At 33.5% G+C, this 25299-nt stretch overlaps 1 protein-coding gene across 1 annotated transcript in view; it reads left to right on the forward strand.

Annotated features, from left to right (window-relative positions):
* The first annotated feature begins 6529 nt into the window (after positions 1-6529).
* Positions 6530-25299, forward strand: part of CNTN6 (contactin 6) — a 295431-nt gene continuing 276661 nt past the window's right edge. The window contains 1 exon segment of the mRNA XM_084989161.1: positions 6530-6930. The gene's annotated coding sequence lies outside the window, so the exon portion shown is untranslated.

Raw genomic sequence — 25299 nt, forward strand, 5'->3', positions numbered from 1 at the left:
TGTCAACCTTTCTTTTAATTCATTTAGAGAAAGAATGTCGTTAGAGATTTCTTCACAGTAAGGCAATTGTTTATGAGTGAGAATTAATAGTGATGTTTTTCCTGCAAGGGAAAGAAATAAATCAAGATTTTGCAGGGCTTGAAGCTTATAAAATTTGGGGGACCTACCAAGAGTTGACAGGTGAGAGGAGCCTATATATTCTATTGAAAAGTATTAGAAGAAAGGCACTGGATTTTTTTTTTTCCTCTCTCTCTCTCTCTCTCTCTCTCTCTCTCTTTGGTACAGGAGTGCAGAGGAAATTGCAACTATGAAAGGGAATTCTCCTCAAAGCCTTGAGGGGAAAAAAAGCAGTGTTTCTTATTTTCCTGAAGTTGATTTCACTATTGAAGGAACTTTGTAATGGACTTCCGTGAGAGGGGCTCTACACCTGTCAGTCTGTGCCTAATGTTGGGAGTCCTGCTGAATGATATGGCTCCACTGCACTGGGGAGAACCTGAACTGTTGGTTTCAGTGTCTCCCAGACCATGTGGGTATGTGGTGAATACATGCATATAGGGAGGCTCCAGACTCCCTGCTTCAGCCAAACGGAGAAGGAAGAGATTTCAATACAAAAGCCAGATACCACTCTAAACACAAGTCCACTAAGCAAACCTATCCAAAAGCAGAATAAAATAGTATTTAAAAGGCCAACTGTATGATTATTACAAGAAAGATACTTAAAACAAGGTGGCAAATATTTTTGTTAATGTGCAGGGATATATGAGAAAATGCAAACCAGAAACCAGGGATGCTTAATAGAATTCAAATTCAAGAGATGGAAACACATTTAAAAGGATTCCTAAAGATGCTGTAGTATAAAGATGCAATTATATATACATATATACTCCTAAAGATGCAATTCGCTGGATAGATATTATATAGAGAGATATTAAATACACTATATGTAGTAAGATACACACACATACACATATATAATGTTTATATATTAGGCAATATAGCAGCAGTGTGCATAGTGCAAAGGGTTCTTGAAAAATAAGGTTTACTTGTTTTTAAAAATCTTTGTGGAAAATATTTAATATGCCTCTCATAGTATTTGATATGTCAAGTAGAGAAAATGTAAAAAGGAATATAAAGATATGACTAATAAAATTAATCTTAATATGAATTCCTGAGCCAGACTGCCTGGGTTTACCTCCTTCACTAACATCTGGCTAGCTGCTCTTGAACAATTTAGTTATTACTCTCTGTGTGTTTATTTCCTTGTTTGCTATATGTGGAAAATAATAACATAATACTAATCAGGTTATTCTGAGGATTAAATAAATAACACTACCTGGCATTTATTGGGGGCTATAAAAGTTACCTCTGAATACCATCATCATCATTGTCCCCTAGGAAAATATAAGTGAGTCAAACTGACACAGGTAGATCAAAAAACGGATTGAAATGACTAACAATCATAGAAGAGATTGAAGAAGACAGTTTTCACTTTCCACTAAAATTAGTAATAACAATAAGAAACAATAATAAATTTTGGTCAGAATGATAGACTTCTCAATATTTATTTTTCCAAAGCCTTTAAGGAAAGCTACTATCTACCATCATCATCTTTTAATTTATTAAAAGTCAGCTTTTTTCTTTTTTTTTTGGCTGCTTCCATGGCAAGTGGAAGTTCCCAGGCCAGGGATCGAACCTGTACCGCAGCAGCCTGAGCTGCTGCGATGATAATGCAGAATCCTTGATGTACTATGTCACAAGGCAACTCCCAAACTCAACTTTGTACAGTATACTTTACATGAAATAAAACATACCCACTTGTAGAGTATAAATTTTTCAAATGTGCATGCCCATGTAATAGTATCACCCAAGGAAAAACAATATTTCCATCACTTTAGACTATCCCCTGATGCCTAATTGCAATTAATCTCCTCCCATCTCAGTCTTAAGGAGTCATTTTAGTTTTCCATCAAAATAAAATTGCTATGGCTTTCCTTTCCTTTTTGTTACCATCCTATTTTCTAGTCTAACTCAAGTATTAGTAATTTTTGTCTTTTTAGTGCTAACTAGTAATGCATTTGTGAAAGTAGCACAGTTTATTTTATTCTTTTTTGTTTTTGTTTTTGTCTTTTTGCCATTTCTTGGGCTGCTCCCACAGTATATGGAGGTTCCCAGGCTAGGGGTCTAATCAGAGCTGCAGCTGCCGGCCTATGTCAGAGCCACAGCAACGCAGGATCCAAGCTGCATCTGCAACCTACACCACAGCTCATGGCAAAGCCGGATCCTTAACCCACTGAGTAAGGCCAGGGATCGAACCCGCAACCTCATGGTTCCTAGTTGGTTTCGTTAACCACTGAGCCACAACGGGAACTCCATGTGAAAGTAGCACGGTTTTTTAATGCATTAATTTTCTCATGGATGTTTGTGAAGTTTCCAGCTTTTGGCTATTATGAAAAAATTTGCTCTGAATCTTCATTCACACTTTGTGTGGACACGTTTTACTTCTTTTGGGAAAACAAAAAGGAGTAGAGTTTCTTGGTAATAATATTTTAAGAAACTGCCAAATTATTTTTCAAAGTAGTTTTAACACTTTACACTCTTAGCAGCCAGGTGTAAGAATCCAGTTGTCTCACATCCTTAAAAAGCTTCGATATTTTCAGTGTCCTTAACTTTAGCCTTTCTAATAGGTATGCAGTGGGATTTCACTGTATTTTTCTGATAAATAATGATGTTGAATAACTTTTTTATGTGATGAAATGTTATTCCCATATCTTTGGTGAAATGTATGTTTATATATTTTTTAAAAAATTAAATTGGTTGTCGTCTTGTTATTGAGTTGTAAAAATTCCTTAATGATACACTTCAAAGATCAGTTATTTTCCATTTTGATGAAGCCCAATATTTCTATTTTTTTCTCTATGTTTTGTGTTATTGGTATAAATATGTCTGTGTGTATATCCTAAGGAATCTTTGTCTACCCCAATAACTCATTTATATTTTCTTCTAGAAGTTTTGAAATTTGACTTCTCACTTTGTAATCCAATTCAAGTTTTACTTTTAGGTTTGCAATCCATTTGAGTGTGTGTGTGTGTGTGACAGGTCAGGTTAATTTATTCCAATTAACCACCCATTTGTTAAAACACTATTTCATGAAATATGATGCTTTTATCATTGAATTATCTTGACATCTTTGTCTAAAGTCAATTGATTATATAAAGTAGTTCTATTTTTAGACACTCTATTATGTTCTATTGAGCTATACTGTCAATACTACACCACCTTGGTCCTTTTAGGATAGGGTAAGTGATACTTCCAATTTTGTTCTTGATCTTGTGTGTGTGTGTGTGTGTGTGTTTGTCTTTTCTAGGGCCGCACTTGCAGCACATAGAGGTTCCTAGGCTAGAGGTCTAATTGGAGCTGTAGCCACAGGCCTTCACCACAGCCACAGCAACATGGGATCCAAGCCACATCTGCGACCTTCACCACAGCTCATGACAATGCTGGATCCTTAACCCACTGACGAGGCCAGAGATTGAACCCGCAAACTCGTGGTTCCTAATCGGACTCGTTAACCACTGAGCCACAACAGGAACTCCTGTTCTTGATCATTTTGATTTTACTTTTCTCAGCTCTTTTCATTCGATATAAATTTTATCATCACTTGACACTACTCTAAGAAAACCTGCTGAGACTTCCATTAGAATTATTTTAAATCTAAAGGCCTATTTGTAGATAACTGAGATCTCAAAATATTGAGTTTTCTGGTTCATGAATATGGTATGTGTGTCTGTCTATCTATCTAGCTAGCTAGCTAGCTATATGTTTTTACTTATTTAGGTCTTATTTGATTTCTCTCCATACTCCTTTGTAATTTTTAGTGTACGGGCCTTAATTTAAAACTTTGGTGCCCCCAGTGATTAAAGATTAAGAAAATGATAAAATACCACCAAAAGTTTCTGAGAGGGATGAGCTAATGAGAACTGGAGCAGTTCAAACAACCGATTAAATTAGATTGAATATAGAAAGAAAAAGGATGAATTTTTTTTCTTTTTTTTATGGCCACACCTACAGCATATGGAAGTTCCCAGACTAGGGGTTGAACTGGGCTGCAGCCGCAGACCTACGTCACAGCCACAGCAACATGGGATCTAAGCCGCATCTGTGACCTACACCTCAGCTCAGGGCAACCCGAGATCCTTAACCCACTGAGTAAGGCCAGGGATCAAACCTGCATCCTTATGGATACTAGTTGGGTCCTTAACCTGCTGAGCCACAACAGGAATTCTTAAAAAAATTAAATAAATAAGGATGATTTGAAGATGATGAGTACGGATAATTCTTTTAAGTTGCTTTACTGAAAACAAGGCAGGGCTAGGGAAATGACAGAGGTAGCTGGAGGGCAATGTGAGATCTAACACATTGTTGACTTTTAACATGTGTGAAACAGTAGGAAATCTCCATGCTGTATTGATAGAGAAGAGGGGGAGAACAGATTCTGAAGAGGGGTACAATTAGTGAAAAACAGTCTCTTAAGTATGTAAGAGAGTACAGCAACTAATGCACTGTGGAGAGCTTGTCCTGAGGAAGAAGCATGGCTCACCACAGAAGCAGGAGTGAAGTCAGCGTCTGTGGACACAGGGGCAGGTATGTGACTAGACACAATAATAGGAGGTACTGGAGGTGTCTTCTAGTATTCTCACAGTTGTCTTCTATTCCCTTCTCACAGTAACAGGAAGAAAAGCAACCAGCTGTCTTTGAATATGGGCAGAAGTTTGGATATTTGACTAAAGAGGTATCCTTTAAATAAATTTCTCTTCATGGAAAAAACATACTACATTGTGACTATTCTTCTCTTATGTCCTCAGAAAAATTCAGCATGTTGACAATTTATAAGGAAATAATATTTTTATTTCAAAAGAGAGATATACCTTTAAATTAAAAAATGCAGAGGTTCAAGTAAGACAAATACCATCCCTATAAAATAATTCATCCAATTTGCCTCCCCTGAATTGGAAGAGTATAGCCCATTTTGAGTTTACCTAGTGTTATGAAATATTAACTTCTGTCTAAAGCCTCCTTTGATGGTGTTAGACTCTGTGTAGAAAAGAAGTATGTTTATATTTATATTTACAGAAGAATATAATCATAGAAATTCATAGAATGTAGTCATAACATGTAGTCACAGAAACCTCCTGGCTCATCATATGAAAGCAAACTGAGTCTGAAAGATACCCATACTTGATTTGTGGATTTCATATTCCCAATATCCATTTACTTTTAAAATGCTATAAATATCACAGACACAATGGAATATATCATAGACACAATGGAATGGAATATTACTTAGCCATAAAAAAGATAATGCCATATACAGCAACATGGATGGAGATTATTATATTAAGTGAAGTAAATCAGACAGAGACAAATATCATGTAATATCACTTATATATGGTGTCTAAAATAAAGATACAAATGAATTTATTTATAAAATAAAAATAGACTCAGACATGGAAAACTAACTTTTGGTTATAAAAATAGAAACAAGGGGAAGGATAAACTAGGAGGTCTGGATATAGTATATAGTATATATACATGCTACTACATATAAAACAGATAACCAACGAGGACCTTCTGTACATATGCTCAATATTTTGTAATAATTTCTAAGGGAAAATAATCTGAAGAAGAATGTGTGTGTGTGCCCATGCATGCTTGCATGTGTGTAACTGAATCACTGTGCTGCACATCTGAAAGTAATGTAACATTGTAAATAAACTATATTTCAATTTTAAAAGATTAAAATTAAAAAAACTAAAAAATTAAGATGCTGAAAGTGTAATTTATTTTTATTCCAACACAAAAATAAGTCCAAGAAATTTTTCTAACATGTTGTAGCCATGTGTGAATGTGTTGGTGTCTCTGTTTGTATACAAGTGCCCTTCCTATCTCTTAGCTTTTATTCAACAAGCTGTCACTCCCCTCAAAACCAATGGCAGAATCGAAACATTAAAAAGTTTAAATGAAGGACTGAGTGTGAAACACAAACAGCATCTTTTTCCTTACAGAGCTGTTTTGCAAAACATACACACAGTAGTTCACAGACTCAGATTATACATATGTTACTTGGGAAAGCTGCTATACTCTTTTGGACTTAACACCACTTTCTTTATGTGCTTACCTGTCTTCTGGAAGCCTCATACATATATTTTTAAAAATATGGTTTACAAAGGATTTAGTGAGAGTACATAAGATTCTCTGATTTTATTTTCCTTTTCTCTTCATGCTAACTAGTCGCAGTAGTTACAGGCATCCTTCAGAAAGCTTATGTTTGAATACAGTCTAAATCAGGGCAGACCCTTGACCAGCTTAATTGCTGCTTACAAATGACAATACATTGAAATCTGAAGAAGAAAAATATTACCTCCTTTCCTGTTAGAAACCTAATAAGTAGTTAGCCTGACCCAGTTTTCAATGAGAAATTTTCTGATGACCCAACAGGAGTGACTATCTCTAGTCAAAAAAAGGGGAGGGTGAATTTAATCTTTCATGCCACTGGAATGGCAGCTGCTCTCAGCTCTCTCTGATTCTGTGAAGGATGATGAAGATAGAGCTGGCTTTTCAATGTAGGGAGAATTTTCCTTTTGAATATTCCAAACGGGAGATTTGCACATGTGCCTCAAGAACTAATTGTCTAGGTTCCGTCAGGAATGCAGCAGGAGAGGAGCGTATTTTATGCTTAAGACCAGAGAAGAGACACGCAGTACTCAGTGGATAAAAGGCTTGCAGTCCCAGCTGGGAAAAAGAGTCCCATTATCTCCCAGCTGCATAGACATTCCATACGGCTTGGTTCTGCCTGGATGCACAGCATGCCTGGCTGAGAGCTTGAAACAGAGTTCTGCAGAAAAATTGTAAAGATCCCGAGACATTTCCCTGGTAAGATCTGTAAGTACAAAATTGTGCTGTCTGCTGCAATGAGAATATTGCTGGGCAAGCTGCAGCTTTTCTTCCTTTCAATGTCTTTGTATTAACATAACAGGTAAAAGCTGGGGTTGGGGGAGAAGTCACTGCTTTATTTATGCTGTATTTCTATAATGCTGATGCTTAAAATGCATTTATTCCTATGAAAGAAAATGTATTGAATCTGTATTCCGGGGAGCTTAGGATCAAACCAGGGAAAGAGACTACAGGTATATTGTTCAATGTTTCACTAGTCTTTGCTGCAGTAAAACTAATGGGCAAGACGGGATGACAGTGCTAATTCTGGTACTTTCAGATGGCTTCATGCCCTATCTGTAATGGCAAATGGATAAATGTAATCGCTAATTTTTTTTTTCATCAAAGGGTAGAGGGGTGGGGTTTGCATTGTCCAACGGATGATTTAAAGGAATGGTTATAAAAAGTTTCCTGGGGGAGGGTTTCAGTTAGGGGAGCAAAGCAAGACTGGAGGTCACATGAACTTACCAAATTTATCTGGCATTTTGCCTCTTACCTAGCATCTAGATAATAACTCCTGGAATTTCCATTTACAATACTTAAGCTTGTCAGTGTTAAGGTACATATATTACTTTATGAAAGTTTCAAAAGTTGATGACTTGGGAATAGAACTTTTAAGAGCTCTGAGATCAGCCACATATAACCCATTATGTTAATGGAATACTGTCAACTTTGGGGGTTTGGGGAGAAATTGAAATTCATAGTTTTGCTTCTCCAATTGTAAACTACTTATGTTTAAATAATCAGCATCCTGACTATGTCCTCTGAGAAGCATTCACAGAATGACTAAATAGTTATATCAAGAGAAAAAACAAGGAGAACAGTAGAAATACACAGAATCAATCTGGAAAATGAGGAATTCATAATCTTATCTACAGTGGCAATATTTTTCAAAGATCTTCACAAAAAAAAAAAAGCCATAAGTTGCCTGTTTTGAACAATTTTCTTTTGTCTGATGGGTTTATCATGTTGTTAAAGGTTTTGCCAATTGTTAAAGGTTTGTTGTTAAAGGTTTTGCCAATTTATTTTAGAAAAAGGAGGAGATATTTAAGCACACTCTCCCTTGCCATTCCTCCTCTCACATGTATAAACCTACACAAATTCACAAAACAAATATACCTACACACAAATACTAACATAGTTTGTATAACAAACAGAAATACAGAATCATTTTATCTTTGATGATTCAGTGATTTTTTTTTTTTTTTTAGAGCAAACTTAGGGCTGTGTACTCCAAAGATGTCAAACATATAAATCTGCAAACTTTTGTATAAGGCTTTACATGAGTTTATATAAATGCATAACTTATCACATCTTAGCAAAGGAAAAAAAAGCCCATAATTTATAAACTACAGTACATTACTTTCTTTGAACATTATTGGTAAAGTACCAGAATAGTTGGTTTTTAGAATTCTCCATGTAGCTTTCCTTAATAAAACAAATTTACATTGTAATTTAAAAATTATTACCTATTTGGTCCAAGCTTAAACAAAAAATTAATTATCTTGTAAAAATAATGTGAAGTATATTAAGTTATTTGCATAACATACTTTTTTGGCAAATAAAAATAGTGGTACAAAAGTAAATCTGCACCTTTTAAATTATTTTAGTGGAAGGAGGAAGGTTATGAAATATTTGCTTATTTATTCACTTATGTATTTATTTTAACATCATATTAATTAGAAAGCAGTAGCATAAGGTATACTCATTAGAAAAAACTCAAGCTAATCATAAAAGTTTGAAAAAGAAATCTCAACACCGTATATAATAGTTATGAAATTTAGACTGTCATTGGAAACATCCTATGCCAACACCTAAATTCAAATTTAAAAATGAGAGAGATAAAGGCTTTAGTAAGGACACTTTCTTGCCATACATATTCTTTATTTTTTACAAATAAGACATATAACATGATCGATGATAGATAAATGGATATAGATAGATAAACAGATGTTCTTTTAAAGGATATTATCTTACCTTACTCGTTAAGAAAGGCATTGAATTTAATTTTAGATTTGGGTTAAACAGAAAAAAACAAGCTTGTATGAAACAAGAAAAGGCTAAATTTCAGGCATTTGTTTCTTTCCAACAAGACGTAATTCCAGAAAAATTATCTTAAAGTTAAGAACAATTATGAGAATGTTAATAGTTTGAAGTCATTTTTAGAATGCACATTTAAATATTAAACATCTCTTCTAAGTCCTTATTGTGATAAAGAAATTAACACATGTACTTTACGGGTTGTCCCTTACACATACCACCTGAATTTTAATTATATTATCAGTTTTACATTATTGAGATTTACAGTATTTATATCCTGGCTGAATTCCCACAGGTTTGCTTTGGACTTATTTCAAATTTGAAAAGATTCAGTCTTTACCAACTGCTCAATTCACCATTACTGTATTTTTTTTATTTTGCATTATTTCCTGGGTTGTTGGAATTCACTGTCAAGTAGTGCCCCTCCACCAAAGAAACTATCATAGATGCTATATTTTTCACATGCTCAGATTGAATCTTTGTTTCATTTCCCTTATATATGGAACATAATTTGTCTTTCTTGACTCAGACTTAGTTTTTCCTTGCTGAGGATACTTCCCATATTGAATTCTGCTGTCCAGTGGTTTTTTGATATGTTTGAAATTTTTATCCTTATCTATAATTTGCTTTTATTGCAAATAGATGTGTGCACAATTCTTATTTGTGTGTTTGCTGCCAGAACATGTTCTGAAAGTTGGTTGGTCTTCAAGTTTGCTTGAATACAGATTACCTCATCAATATAAGATTCTTTTATTTCAAAAATTTTTGTTGTTACATTATGTATTTGATTTCTTTTTCCCAGGGACTGAGAGATTGTTTTTATACTGCTCCTTCTTTTTCTTCAGGATCACCAATTATGGGCATGTTGGATCTCATTTGTCTGTCTTCAATATCTATCATGGTTTCCAGATTGTTTTTAATTTTACACTTTTTTAGTTCATTTTGTTTGATTTTCTTTATAAAACTATATGCAAAAACAATGTGTTTTAGAGCTATTATATCTATGTAAGAGTAACTGTTAGAGGACTTTCCCTAAACTGAGACTGATTCTTCTTGAGATTTCATTTTTACACTGCATTTCCCCTTTTCCCTCCTTTGATCTTTTTTTTTTTTTCCAAAATGTATGCATGAGAGATGAAAATGTAGAGCACAGAGGATTTTTAGGGCACTGAAATAATTTTGTATGATACTATAATGGTAGCTAAATGTCATTATATATTTCTCATACCCATAGAATGTACAAGATCAAGAGTGTACCTTAATATGAACTATGGATTTTTGGTGATAGTGATATATCAATATAGGTTCACCATTGTAAGAAATTGTAGAAATATGTGTCAGTATGGTGGGGGATGTTGACAGTGGGGGAGGCTGTGCATGTGTGGGGGCAGGGATTGCAAGCTAGCATCTTTGAGGGCAAACTGCATGCTCCTTAAAGTTAGAATAGAGTAACTGTCACTTTTCCCTGATGCATCCTCCCTTAGGTCCATGTTTTTATAAGAAATTGGGAGTGATGGAAATATACCTCAGAGACTGTGTTTTGGGGTAATGTCTACTTACATTTTTCATTGAAGATAGAGGGTTTTTGGCTTTGTTTTTGTAGCCTACCACAACCATGTTTTTCTTCTTTGTTGTTTCTGTGAACAAGAGAAGAATAACAAATCTCTTTAATGAGCTTTAAGCAAAAGTCTTTCAGTTTGGGAAAATTCTTTTAAATGGAAATTTCATTAGAAAATTAAATTATTCTCATTATTCATATTGACAACAACTATTCTAGTTAAAATTTAGTTTGTGTGCACTGTGTATTCTAGGATTAAAAACCTGTTATAGTGAAGTTATAACACAGCACATAACCAAAAAAAGAAAAGAAAACAAGTTATTGGGCTTTATTTTTATTTTTTTGAACTCCTATTAATCTTTCATGATGAAGTCTATGGCCTACTTAACTACATTACAATGAATCCTAAGATAATTTGCAGTATATTTTAATGTTCTAAAAAAGTAATACATACACCTGGAAACAATAAAAATGAAATTTGAAACCACAGAAAGATACAAAGATAAAAAATATCTTCCCACACATTTTCAGTCCCACTTTTCAGAGAGAAATTCAACAATTTATTTTATTGTAATTATTGTTTACTGCCTTTATTGGATTGTGATTATTCTTTATACATTTTTTACTAGCTTAAAAATTAGATACTCTACTACATTTTAGTGAACATATATGCTCTAACATAAAATGTAACTCTATATTTTCTAATAAAGCTAGAGATAATGTATCTCTCCTCTTCACCAACAGGGCAGTGACTTGTTTAAATTTTCTCCAAATTATTTTACCCAGTGTCCACATTTCTACTGTTTTATTTTCATTTTATTTGTAAACTGTTTTCAATATTTTTTAATGTTTATTTAGATTCATGATGTTTTTCTGAGTTACTTAACATTTTTTTCTGCTAAATATATGTATCTCCTGGATTCATTTCCTATGTACTGAAGATAATTTAAAGTTGATTATAGAAATAGTATTAAACTCTCTTAAAATTTATATTTGAAAATTACATATTTTACTTATAATGTCAAATAGTATAGTTGTTCATAGAACTTGATAGTGACTGATATTTGATTTTTTATCTCAACATTTGTTGCATATGCTATTCCATGATCTTCCAGAATATAATTTGGCTCATGAGAAGACTGCTCATCATCTAATTATAACATCTTTAAAGATATACTTGTCTGTCATTCTTGTAGATTTTAAGAATTCTTCTTTGTATTGATGTCATAGGGCTCACTATAATGTATGTATGTATGGGTTTGTTTTAAATGTATCCTGTCTGGACTCCACAAAATCCTAAATCTATATTTCCTCAGTTCTGAAAAATTCTCAGCTACTGTTCATTTATATTGCTTCTCTTTCACCTCCTTCTTTTCTACTTCAGGACACTCATTAAGTATTTGATTCTTCTTCTATTCTTCCTTGCCATATTCTATATATTCTTATATCTTCCCTTTTTTTTGTGTTGTATTCTGTGTGACTTCCTCTGATGTGTACTTCATATATTTTCCTTTTCAGAAGATATTTTTAATTTCTGTAATTTCTATTTTTTTTAAAACTTATCCTCCTATTCTGTTTGGGCTTAACAGTTTTTTCCCTACTGTTTAGCTCTTCAAAAATTTAACTAAGCTTTTTTAAAGTTGAATTTTGATTGTTGAACTAATTTTAATTTTTTAAAGACAAATATTCCATTACCTGTGTCTGCTGGATTTCCCTAAATACAGCTCATTTTTTTCTGGTGTTTATGATTTCCTTTTATGACAAGTTCACCTTCAGGGGATGTTGATTTCCATAAGAGACCAGCATTATGTGAATAGAAGATATTTCTCTAGCATCACTTCACTTTTGCCTCTAGAGTGGCTCTGCAAGTTCCTCCTGTTTTGGACTAGTTTCTATGTTAATGTTTTGGACTAAAATTATATTACTATACATATGGAAAAAATTTCTGACCTACTACCAAGCTTGGTACAAACTTGGTGTTCTGGCTACCTGTGGAAGGCTCTTTTTCCACCAGATAACTAGAATCCTTTGAGATCCCTTATTTCATGCAGGGTCCTCTTTTCCTTGGGTTATTTTAGCTTTACTGCCTCCTCACCAGTCTTCCTTTGAGTTTCCTCTTCATTTGGAGACCCTAAGAATTTATCATTCTCATTTACAAACTTGACCATATATAGTTTTATATTTTTTGAAGTATATTATATCTATGTAGCATTTTATGGTGGAAATGATACCCTTTTCATTATATTGCATAATACCATATACTTTCCCATTGACTGGAACTTTCTCCATCTTCTTTCTATCTTTCAGAAAGTCATCAAACTTTCTGGCTGGCTGGGTTTTGTTGTTGTTGTTGTCATTGTTTTCTTTTCTTTTTCTGGTACTCTTATGATTTCATATATTTCCTTTGCTATCAGTTCAGTAGTGCTTTGGGGTGGAGATACATTTATTGCAAAATACTGAACCGAAAGTTAATTCCAAGGTTTAAAAACAGATTTTTCACAGAAATGAAAGATGGTTACCTTCCTTAATTTCCGGTAATTCACTAGATACTCACATTATCTAATAAGGAAAGGTTGAAATCAACCATATTGGTGTTTCCACTGGTTCTATAAACATTAACCTACTAAAATGTCAAATTTAGTCCAAAAGGACAGATCATTCAATGAGAAAATATACTAAGTAATACTCTAGAATTTAGTTAGAAAAACTGAAAGTATATATACATATACTTCAGGGAATGGTAGCTATATTAGTTTTTTAAGCTTAATGATGTGCAAATTCTTAAAATGTAGAGGCAATTGTTGATAATGTTTGTTAGCAAAGCAATTCCTAATGATAACAGTAAAGCTGAGTGCTAAACAGACCATTCTTCCTTTATGTGGCTTCTGCTGATCAAAAGTGAGAATAATAGATTGGATATATTTTTTAAAAGCTTTATTATTTTTTATTTTTTTGGCTTTTTAGGGCCACACCAAAGGCATATGGAAGTTGCCAGGCTAGGGTTCTAATCAGAGCTGCAGCTGCTGGCCTATGTAATAAGCCACAGCCACATCAACAGTAACATGGGATGTGAACCACATCTGGGCTTCAAACTCAATGCAATGCCTGAACCTTAACCCATTGAGCAAGGCCAGTTATCGAACCCACATCCTCATGGATACTGGTCAGGTTCATAACCTGCTGAGCCACAACAGGAACTCCCTTTTATTTTATTTATTTATTTATTTATTTATTGGTCTTTTTGCCATTTCTTGGGCCGCTCCAGTGGCATATGGAGGTTCCCAGGCTAAGGGTCGAATCGGAGCTATAGCTGCCAGCCTATGCCAGAGCCACAGCAACGCAGAATCCGAGCCACGTCTGCAACCTACACCACAGCTCATGGCAACACTGGATCCTTAACCCACTGAGCAAGGTCAGGGATCCTAGTCAGATTCATTAACCACTGAGCCACGATGGGAACTCCAGGAACTCCCTTTCAAAAAGCTTTTTAAAAGTCTCCTTTTAAGGCAGAAAGGAGAAGCTCAAAAATATGATATTTTGCAAAGTTTCTAGTAATTTTTTTCACTCTGTGTAAAAAGCAGTATGAACATTTTATTTTCAGTGCTTTTATTTGTTATTATTTCAAAGTTTGATTTATTTGGCTTCCCTTACATTTGCATGACTAACAGGACTGTGTAAAGAGCTGTGTATGGAGATTTTTATAGTATCTTTGTAAATATCAGGAGTGCATTACACTTGTTAGAATAGAGCTCTTAGCCAAAGAACATGTATCACATTCCTCCAATCAGTAAAGAACCACAGAAATCACATATTTCACTAATTTTCTAAAGGCTGATATAAGAGTAAATTGAAGAAAGTCTTTAAAGTTTTATTGAGATGAAAAATTACGATTACTCAAGAGTTGATAGAAGGTAATTTTTTTTCAAATGTGTAACATGAACATGTTTTCTAGGCATTTAATGTTATTAATCAGAAAATTCTTAAACATGCTTAACTGTGAATCTGCAGTGCTGACAGGCTAATTCTGATATTACCATATATAAATTAACACAAAAGCATGTATTCAAGAGTTCTCTTAAATCAGCATGGTGATTATAATTTTTTCAGAGGTTGCTGACTTTATTAAGTTGTTATTTTGTGCCATGTCAATACAGTTTGTAGACAAGAAAATGAGGCCTCTATCTCCTCCTACGAGGCATTTTGGTGGGGAAAGCTCTATCTTGGGTGACTTCACTCGAGTTCCATCTACTGTTATAAGAAGTCAGAGTGATTATGCAATGACAGAAACAGCTTTCTTATAGAAAAAGGAAGAATGAAATTTAAAAGAAATAATCTATTTGGCCATGTTTGGTACAACACAGAAAGCCAAATAGAAGTTTTCATACATTTACACACACACACATACATTATCTGCACACTCCTTGAAAGATTTCCTTTTACCATTAGTGGCTTCTTTACTTAAAAGGTAAAAGTCATTTTTCACAAAGAAACATGGAATGATGAAATAATTTTATGCCATTAAAGTTCGAGGATTTATAAATGTATCTTTGGATGTCCTAAAAAATATTTTTCCTTCCAGAGTTTTAGCCCTTGGGTAATATTTTCTTTCATTCTTTTTTTGTACATGAAATTAACTCAATTTATCCAAAAATTCTAGTTAATTCAGATTAATAACATAACATTTAATTACAATAAGATAATATAATCCAATAAAACATCCTTATAATAAAGCAATTGTAAAGATAATTTCAAGTTTAGTAAATTAACATCTCAGAACACTAAAATTTTTGAAAATCATATCTATAAGTAATTTAAAAATGTTATGCATTTTTTATTGCCTTAGAAACACAGTTTTAAGCTTTTTTTAAACAATTTATTTTCATGGAAGCTTTGCCCATGTTTTAACTTGTTTTATTATTTACTGTGATTTTGTTATCCCATAGAGACTAAGATCCTGAAAGCATGAACCCTGACTTATTCCTCTTTGTATAATCAGTGCCTGGTTCTTAGTGGACAATGATTTTCACTAACATGTTATTTTCACAAATATTGACTGAATACTTACTATGTGACTGATGCTATTCCAGGCTACTGTAAAATCAAAATTCTAATATATATTCTTGAATTCAGTTAATACTCATCTCTACAAACCTGGGAGGGGGGGAACATTGTTAATTTTAGATTTTACTTGAAAAATGAGCATTAGAAGTTAATAAATTATTTAATTCCAAAATAACTTTTCAATGAAATAAACTTATATAGTGAGAAACACTGAAAGGACTACATAAAAATTACACATATTTACTTGAAATAATAATTATTCCTCTATTGTTACAGATAGTGATGTATTCTAGGTTATCCAGAGGATTAATAAACTGAGAAAAAATAGCAAAAAATAACATCTCATACACATGTTCACATAATTTTCTAATCACATGTCCCAATTCCTTTACTTGAATGTTACTCATTTTCATCAAGTAAATGATACTTGTGGACTCACTAAGATGATAAAATATCTGCAAAATTTGCAAACTACACCAAATTCTTAAATAACATTAACAAATTACTTTATATAGTTGTGAAAGAAGTTGAAAACAAACAGAATATCACTTATTTTAATCCCTTTTCACTGATTATGAAAGTTGCACATATTTATTATACAAAATTTAGAAACGCAGAAAAAACATATTATATACCCATTATCCTGTTGCTCAAAATAATGGCATCCTTTCAGTTAACTTGTGTGTGTGTGTGTGTGTGTGTGTGTGTGTGTGAGAGAGAGAGAGAGAGTGTGTGTGTGTGTGTATAAAATACAACACTGGGATGAAATTACATGTTCTGCTATATTTTTGTTTTTGTTTGTATTTTTAGGGCCGCACCCGCAGCATCTGAAGGTTTCCAGGCTAGGGGTTGAATCTCAGCTGTAGCCTCCAGCCTACACCACAGCCACAGCATTGCCAGATCCAAGCTGTGTCTGTAACATAAATCACATCTCATGGCAACACCGGATCCTTAACCCATGAGCGAGGCCAGGGATCGAAACTGCATCCTCATGGATGCTAGTCAGATTCGTTCCACTGATCTACAATGGGAATTCTGTTTATAACCAGGTTTTCATTAATTAACATATTGTGAGCACTTTAAATACCATAAATACTCTCCTAAACTTGAAGGATATTCCACAGACGGTTATGCTGTAAATTTACACAAACCAATAAACCTGTCAACAGATACTTAGCTTTTTCCAACTATTTACTACTTATAAAAAAAACGCTATGATATATATACTATTGTACCTAAATCTTTTAAATCTGTTTCTGACTCTTTCTTAAAAATAAATTTCTAGTGTTACAATTCCAGTATCAAATTATACACAATAGTACACTATTTGAAGATTGTGTGTTTATTACTAAGTTGTCCTTTAGAAAGATAACTCACTTTGTACTTTCAGGCAGATGAATTCCTATTGCCCACATATTTGTATGATTCCTGTTATTACATGTAAATGCTCTCTGATTGAACTGACAAAACAAATACACAAAATCTATTTCAATATTTCTCTAAATTGCCTTTTATTCATAAATACAGGCAAGTATTTCATGAGTGTTTGAACTATTTGTATCTGTGCCTTTTGTTAACGTCAGTTCATCTTCTTTGTTCATTTTTTCCATTAGGGTTTTTTTCCTTATCCTCAAGAAATATATCATACAAGGAAATAATCCGTAATTTTCATATTGCATGTCTCAGTTTTTTTCAAAGTTTATAACAGATTTATCTTATTGCACTTTAAGTGTGAAATCTTTTAAGATGTATGAAATACTATCTGAGCCTCAGTTTCCACATGTGTACAGTGGAGCCAATCATACCTGGCCTGGATTCCACAAATTTAGAGTAACAGGAAAACTAAATGTTTCCACATGTACTTTTATAACTTTAAGTGATACAAAATTATTGTTGTCACTCTTATTAAGATTAAATCACTTCTTGACATAGATTTTTCACCAGATCACAAACAAGCCTAAATTAACATCTCTGAAGTCTACTAAGGAGAGGGACTTCCGTTTTAAACTTTTTAGTTCTTGCACCTAGCAGAGTGTCTGGCTTGTGGTAGGTGCTCAATAAATGCCTGGTGTATGAATATAGACTCTAAATATACTAGAGAAACATAAATTCAAATGCATCTGTGCTCATTCCAAGTATGCTATTAGAATGTCATCTAAATCTAATAGTGTAAAAAAAAAGCACGTATTAAAATGATAATTAACGTTAAACTTAAATTTATGTCTCTGGTCTTGGCAACCACAGTAATCTACTCCATAATGAAGCAATCAGGCAATTTAAGTCATTATTTCTCACATCACTACATATTGCATTTTGTCTGTCTTTGGAGTTGATGTATATTGTGTGCTTTACAGGACTTTGGTAGTTCAGAAAAGCACACACGTAACAGGAAATAGGTTTGAGGGTAAAACTTGTAATAGTAAATGTCTCTGCCTTTATAAACAATTTAAAAATTACAGAGAGAGTACATATGAAGTATGTAATAATTTCTTCTTCAGTTATCTCTAAAATATGACAAACATAAACTTCTTCTCCAGATGCTCAGTAGAAAAAAAAATTATTATTTTTGTCTTAACCTACACTTAGTATAAGTTGTTATATTCACATGTTATGCTATCTTATTTGGGAGGAAAATAAGGAGGTTTTGGCTTTGCTAAACAGCATTTTAGGAATAATTTTTTTGTTTGATTTAGACCTGAATATATTCATGCTTTGTTTGGCATATTTAATGATAAAAGATAAAAGCCATCAAACAAACATATTTCCCTTCTAGTTTAGAATCATGACATTCATAAATCAGGTTATGCTGCAGTAACAAACAATACCTAAATCCTTTTTTAAAATGAGAGATCTTGTTAATTTTATTCAATGATGTATGTTCAGTAAATGTCAATATAATCTACTTTAAATGAGAGAACAAGGACAGAAACAAGAAATCGAGCATTGATGCATGTTACTAAGTGCTATCTTCACTTTTTTTGGTTTGTTTTTTGTTTGTTTTTTGTTTTGTTTTTTAAAAAGGTATAATTGATATATAACATTATGTAATTTCAAGGTACACACATAAAGATGTGATATATGTATACTGACAGTCTTTGATGTACAATGGTTCAATTTAGGATTTTCTGACTTTATGATGGAGTGAAGGTGATACACATTCAGTAGAAACTACACTTGGAATTTCAATCTTTTCCCAAATAACATTTTCAGTATGATAATCTGTCATGATCCTGGGTAACATCTGTGAGCTGCAGTTCCCAGTCAGCCACAGAATAGCGAGGATAAACAAGAGATATACTTAAAACCATTCTGTACTCAAACGATCACACTAGTTTTCACTTTCATTATGGTATTCAGTAAATTACATGAGGTAACCAATACTTTATTATAAAATAGTCTTTGTGTTAGATGATTTTGCCCAACTGTCGGCTAATGTAATTGTTCTGAGCACATTTAAGGTAGTCCTGGCTAACCTGTGATATTTGATAGGTTAGGTGTATTAAATATATTGAGACAATGATATTTTCAACTGATGATGGGTTTATAAGGATTTAACTCCCCCATAAGGAGGAAGTTCTATACATCACAAAATGATTACCATAATAAGGTTAGTTAACATATCCAACACTTCACAGAGTTACATTTCTTTTTCTGGTGAGAACTTCTGTGATCTGCTCTTAGCTACTTTCAAATATACTATAGAGTATTATTAACTATAGGCACCATGCATACATTATATCCTCAAAACTTATTCACCTTATAAGAGGAAGTTTGTACCCTCTTACCACTTTCACCCCTTTCCTCCATCTGTACCCTAATCTACCTCTGGCAACCACCAATCTGCTGTTTCTGTAAGTTTCTTTTTTAGATTTCAGATGTGAAATTGTACAGTATTTGTCTGTCTCTCTCTGGCTTAGTTCACTTAGCTTAATGCCCTCAAAATACATTCATGTCATCATAAATGGAAAGATGTCATTGTTTTTTTCTGGTTGAACTATCTATCGATAGATAGATATCTGCCACATTTCTTTCTTTTTTTTCTTTTTTTTGTCTTTTAGGGTTGCACCCGCAGCATATGGAGGTTCCCAGGCTAGGGGTCGAATTGGAGCTATAGCCACTGGCCTATGCCACAGCCATAACAAGGGATCTGAGCCACGTCCGCCACCTACACCCCAGCTCAAGGCAACGCCAGATCCTCAACTCACTGAGCAAGGCCAAGGATCAAACCCGCATCCTCATGAATGCTAGTAGGGTTCATTAACCACTGAGCCATGACGGGAACTCCCAACCACATTTCTTTATTTTTTTTTTCTTATCAAGTGGTCTTAATTGTAACCAATTGTTATTTCCCCACTACATTATTTTTTTTTTCTACTGTACAGCATGGTGACCCAGTTACACATATATGTGTACATTCTTTTTTCTCACATTATCATGCTCCATCATAAGTGACTTTATTCATCTGTTGAGGGATACTTGTTGTCATGCTCTATGGCTATTATGAACAATGCTGCAATAAATATGGTAGTGCAGCTATCTCTTCAAGATAGTGATTTAATTTCCTTCAGATATATACCCAGAAGTGGAATGGCTGGATCATACAGTAGTTCTGCTTTAAAATTTTCGAGGAACCTCATATTGTTCTCATCAATGTCTGTAACAATGTATAATCTCACCAATAGTACACAAGGAAAACAACTTTAAATTTTAGGAGTTTGAATCAACAAAGATTATGCACATCTCTAAGGAAACCATCCTCCATGAGAAAGCTCAGGATAGCAATTTCATATGGACATGTGTGCTTCCACAATTTCAGGAAAGAGTTTTCTAGAATCTTCCAGTGGCAATTAAATGCTTCCTTCACTGGCTAAAGTAGATCACTCCAGGGAGTGAAGAAATGAAATTTCTTGTGCACCTTAAAGAGGAGGACAAGAAATATTGTTGAGTAGCAACAATATCTACCAATGTGAGTTTGCTACAAAAAAGTGACCTTTTTGCTAATAAATAAATTTATTTCAGTTGTGTCAAGTAGTTTCATTCAACATCTCAGTTATTTCTTTAATGTCACAGACGTGATCTTTCAAATTGTAGCTATTAAGGACTAATAAAAATTGTGATCAACTTTTTGTCCACTGTGTATTAAGCAGCCACTTCATTCATTGCACTTTGTTTTACTGATTCAATTCATTCTGTAATAATTCATCACTGATTCCCCATGTCCAAGACTCTGTTAGGAGTATTAGGTCTCTTAGAAAAAGATACCTCCTTGTACTCTTGGATCTCAGAGAATTTTGAGGAGATATATTTGAATGAAATTACCACAAAAAACAGCTCCTATACTAAGTGCCCAGAAGAATAGCTCCATGGTGCTATAAGAAGACAAGAAGGCAAAATAAGAAAAGCCAGTGAGGACTTCCATGGGGGAGTGCTGAATGGGTGCTGACTAGTTGGATGTGAGGGGAAAATGTTTACACATATTGGAAGAGCAGATGAGCAGAGGGGGACATGGGAGAAATGAGAGACTGAAGGAGGCAAGATTCAGGTCCAGGTGCAAGAGGAGGCTAGAAAAGGAGACTAGAATCTACCAGAAGGTTGTGTAGCTCATGTTAGAGCTTTGAATTTTCTTCATAGGAAATTAGAGAATCTATTCAGGATAACTGAGAAAAAAGTACAACCATCATAATTAGGTACTAAAGTAATCATCCTGTCTTCAGTGTGGGAAACTTCATCTTTCACTATGCAAATATTTAGCATCAGGAAAATTTGGAAATCAAAAAGCAATGGTATAGGCAACAGAGAGAATAACCATGATTCACTGTTTTTTCTCCTTTGATAACAAACAAAACTTGTTTTGAACTTCATAAATTCTGAAATTTTGTTATTTGTCCCACACCCTGACTTTTGCATAGAATGGTCATTTGAAACATTTGAGGAGAAAAAAAAAAGTAAACAGTTTAGTAATTTTTAAAGTATAGGTTCAAAGTGGAAAATTTGGACAGTATATAAAATAAAAATATAGAAATCATACATAATATATTCCTCTCAAAATAACGGCTATTTCCCTAAACATTTGTTTTAAGGATAGCAAGACTTCTCATATTTCCATTCTAAGCTAAAATTTTATTAAAAATATACAACGATGTAAGATTCTCATGGTGGTAGACAATTTTCAGAGACAGTCACCAACAAGCCCTCTACTCCCTGTATATATGTGCCCACCTCCACCTCCAAAAGGACAGTCTGATTCTTTCCCCTTGATCCAGTTCTGTACTCATAACTTATTTTGATGCAAAGTGGAAGTGAAACTATGCCAATTCTTAGTCCTTAAGAGGTCAGTTTCCACTTTCATTTTCTTAGAACCCAAACACCATGTTGTAAGGAAGCCCTTGTGTTTGCTGAAGAAAGAGCTCTGCTGTGTCCCTGTAGACACACCACACAAAGAGAGGGGCCACTTGGATGGAAACACAGGCTCCTCAGCAAAGAGTCTGTGCCAAGGCAGGAAAGAGGTTTTCTTGGGTCTTCCGGTCCAGGTGCGGCATGAGGGACCCCAGGTCACTAGATCCAAAGAACTGGTCAGTGAACCCACAGGATTTTGAGAAATAATGAACTGTGGTTTTAACCACCAATTTTTGAGGTGTTTTTTCTGGAGCATGAAATGATTGAAACAATCACAATTACTTCATCAATTTTTACAAAGAAAATAAAATGCTATGAAGTGCTTCCAAATGTCCCATTTTGCTGACTGCAGATCCCTAATTTATGCACCTCTATGAAAAATATACCAAGGCTCACATGGAACAAACCTGTCTCTAAAAGCTGTGTGTGTTTAATTTTGGATTATCAAGTCTTTAAAATTATAAACTGCTAAATCAAACCAAGGAAATTAAAAAAATAGACAAATCTGCTAGATTCATTTTCACCTCAAAGTGTATTATATGTGCAAGGTGGGTTAGAACTGAACCAAAAAATATAAGACTTATGTGATGATTTTGACCTTGGATGGGAAAAGAAATAAAGAAATAAAGAGTAAAGTAGGTTCACAGATACCCATATATTTGAGACAAGAATATATATGCCTTCTCCTCATTCTTGAAAACTTTTATAAATTTAAATGATTTTTTAATATCTGGACTTAAGTGTTGTGTTTATATCAAATTACAGATATGGTTGGTTAGAACTCTATCCAATGAATGTCATATATTTCTCTGGGCTCAGGGTTAACTAGAACAATTTAGAGATAAATACATAATCAAAGAGATGTATATATTTTTGAGCACAAATTTATTGTTACAATGAGTGTCACCATGTGGATTTCTGTTTGGAAGCACTATTATTTTGTTTTGCTAACATACATCCTTCTGGTCACTAATGACAATAATAATCAAACAACACTGAAATTCTCAAGTGTAGCAACATTAGTAGATAAAAGAAACTCAGTTGACCTGATTGGGAAGTTATTTTCACATGAAAGCCAGAGGAATGACCATCAAATATGTTATATGGTTTAAACTTATAATTTTTATTTATCCATTTCCCTAAAAGTTCCACTGTTCATTTGAAGACTAAATGTTAAATTGATTTAATTCTCTCTATAATTATGAGATGACTGGATACTATTCATAGAAAATTCAAGAGCAGTTGCCATTCATGCAGATGTCAAAAATGCCACTTTTTGTTGTATATATTGTGAGAGGGCAAAAATGAATAACCTCTCCTGCTTAAAATTTAGATTGCTTTTTCAATGTGTTATTAATCATATTTTTAGACTCCAAAAGATCAAAATGAAATGGTCCAGAATTTTAAATTTTCCAGGGCGATAAATGCTGAATAAGTCAGCAGTGTTTGACCATATTTCCAGGTCTGTTGGAGCATATCTGAAGATTATACACTTCCCTGTTCTATCCCCTTGGAGTTTTTATGTTAGGTGCTAATGTATACAATTAGCAGTATTTCATAGCTGTGACCCCGAAAGACAGAGATCTTTAAGAGTTCTGATTCAGCCTCATGTTAATGAGAGATCAATATGAAATGGATAAGGATTTAGTTGAAATACAGAGTTAAATGACTCTCATCCTGAGTAAAGTAAGTCAGAAAGAGAAAGACAAATACCATATGGTATCACTTATACCTTAAATCTAATATACAGCACAAATAAAACTTTCCACAGAAAAGAAAGTCATGGAGAATAGACTTGTGGTTGCCTAGAGGGAGAGGGAGTGAGTGGGATGGATTGGGACGTTGGGGTTAACAGATACAAACTATTGCTTTTGGAATGGATTAGGAATGAGAGCCTTCTGTGCAGCACTGAGAACTATGTCTAGTCATTTATGATGGAGTATGGGATAAAAAAGAATATATACATGTACGTGTAAATGGGTCACCATGCTGTACAGTAGAAAAAAAAATTGTATTGAGGAAATAACAACAAAAAAATTAAAATAAAAAAAAAGAAGTTAACTGTAACCTGGGTCAGGGGTTGCAAAATTGAATAATGCAAAGCCATTTAAGAGTAGGACTCACAAAAATTCACCTCCACACAAGGTGTTCAAACTTGAAGTCTTCATTTGTTATAGCACATATACTTACAATTAAGGTTCAGTATGTCTCTTGTATATGTTATGCAGAAAATTAGCCAAGGCATAGTTAGCTCCCAGCACCTATATCCTGATCTCAAATTTCTGCCCGCCAAAAGTTTTAATTCATTTGAGGTGATGAAGCTCCTTAGAGGGTAAATGTCTTTTAATATTAAAGTGTTTTATAAATAATGGTATTAATACCTTTGAGTTAAGTTTAGGATAAGTCTGTGTACATTAGGACCACTTCTGTGTCTTAATGTATAAAGTGTTTGTAATATTTAAAACTCTTAGGAATCTTTGTGAATTAGACATAGTTTCACTTTTAAGTTTGGAATCAAATAACTTATTTTAAACATACAAGTTTAAATTGAAAAATATATGAAAAGTAATTTTAAAAAGTTTTAAAATATTTACAAGTTAAGATTTACTATTTTATGAAGGTAATATAGGTAATATATAGCATTTAAATGCTCGGAAAGATTTTCCTTGTTAGGGTCCTAATGTTGATTGGTTACACCTTTAAAACACTTAAGAGAACAAAATATTTAAATTTTATAAATGCCATTTACAATATTTGAGGACATTGTAATAAATTAAGTTGTCAATAACCCTAATTGTTTTAGTGTGCTTTGTTTACTCAACTTGAAATAATTGGACATTAATGGCAAATGTGACAAAGATATTTCTCATTTTACTAGGATTATATAAAGAGTAGCCATTATAAATTAAGCAAATAGTTTTAAGAGAAAAACAGCATTTACATTTGAAACTCTAATGCACTGGATATTAACTTATGATCCCCATCCCCAATGACCACTGAGACCCTGAATTCTATGGAGATAAAGGGACTTGTCCAAGATGTCAGAGAAAACACTGAGACTCAGATTTCAGTGTGTAAATCTACTGGCTATCGTTTCTACATTCATTCTCAAAGGAAAAAGGTAGCTTTTTGTAGATTTGTGCAAACTTTTAGAGTAAAATAATGTAATGCTTGAAAATAGTCTGTAACCTTTTATTGCTAATTTCTGGTTTAAAACCTACCAAACAAAGCCAAAGGAAAATAGAACCTATGGT

Source organism: Sus scrofa, chromosome 13 (genome assembly GCF_054392235.1).
Source record: "Sus scrofa isolate SSC_HxYL_T2T_F1_AM1 chromosome 13, Sscrofa_HxYL_maternal_Yorkshire_Landrace_v2.0, whole genome shotgun sequence".
NCBI lineage: Eukaryota > Metazoa > Chordata > Mammalia > Artiodactyla > Suidae > Sus > Sus scrofa.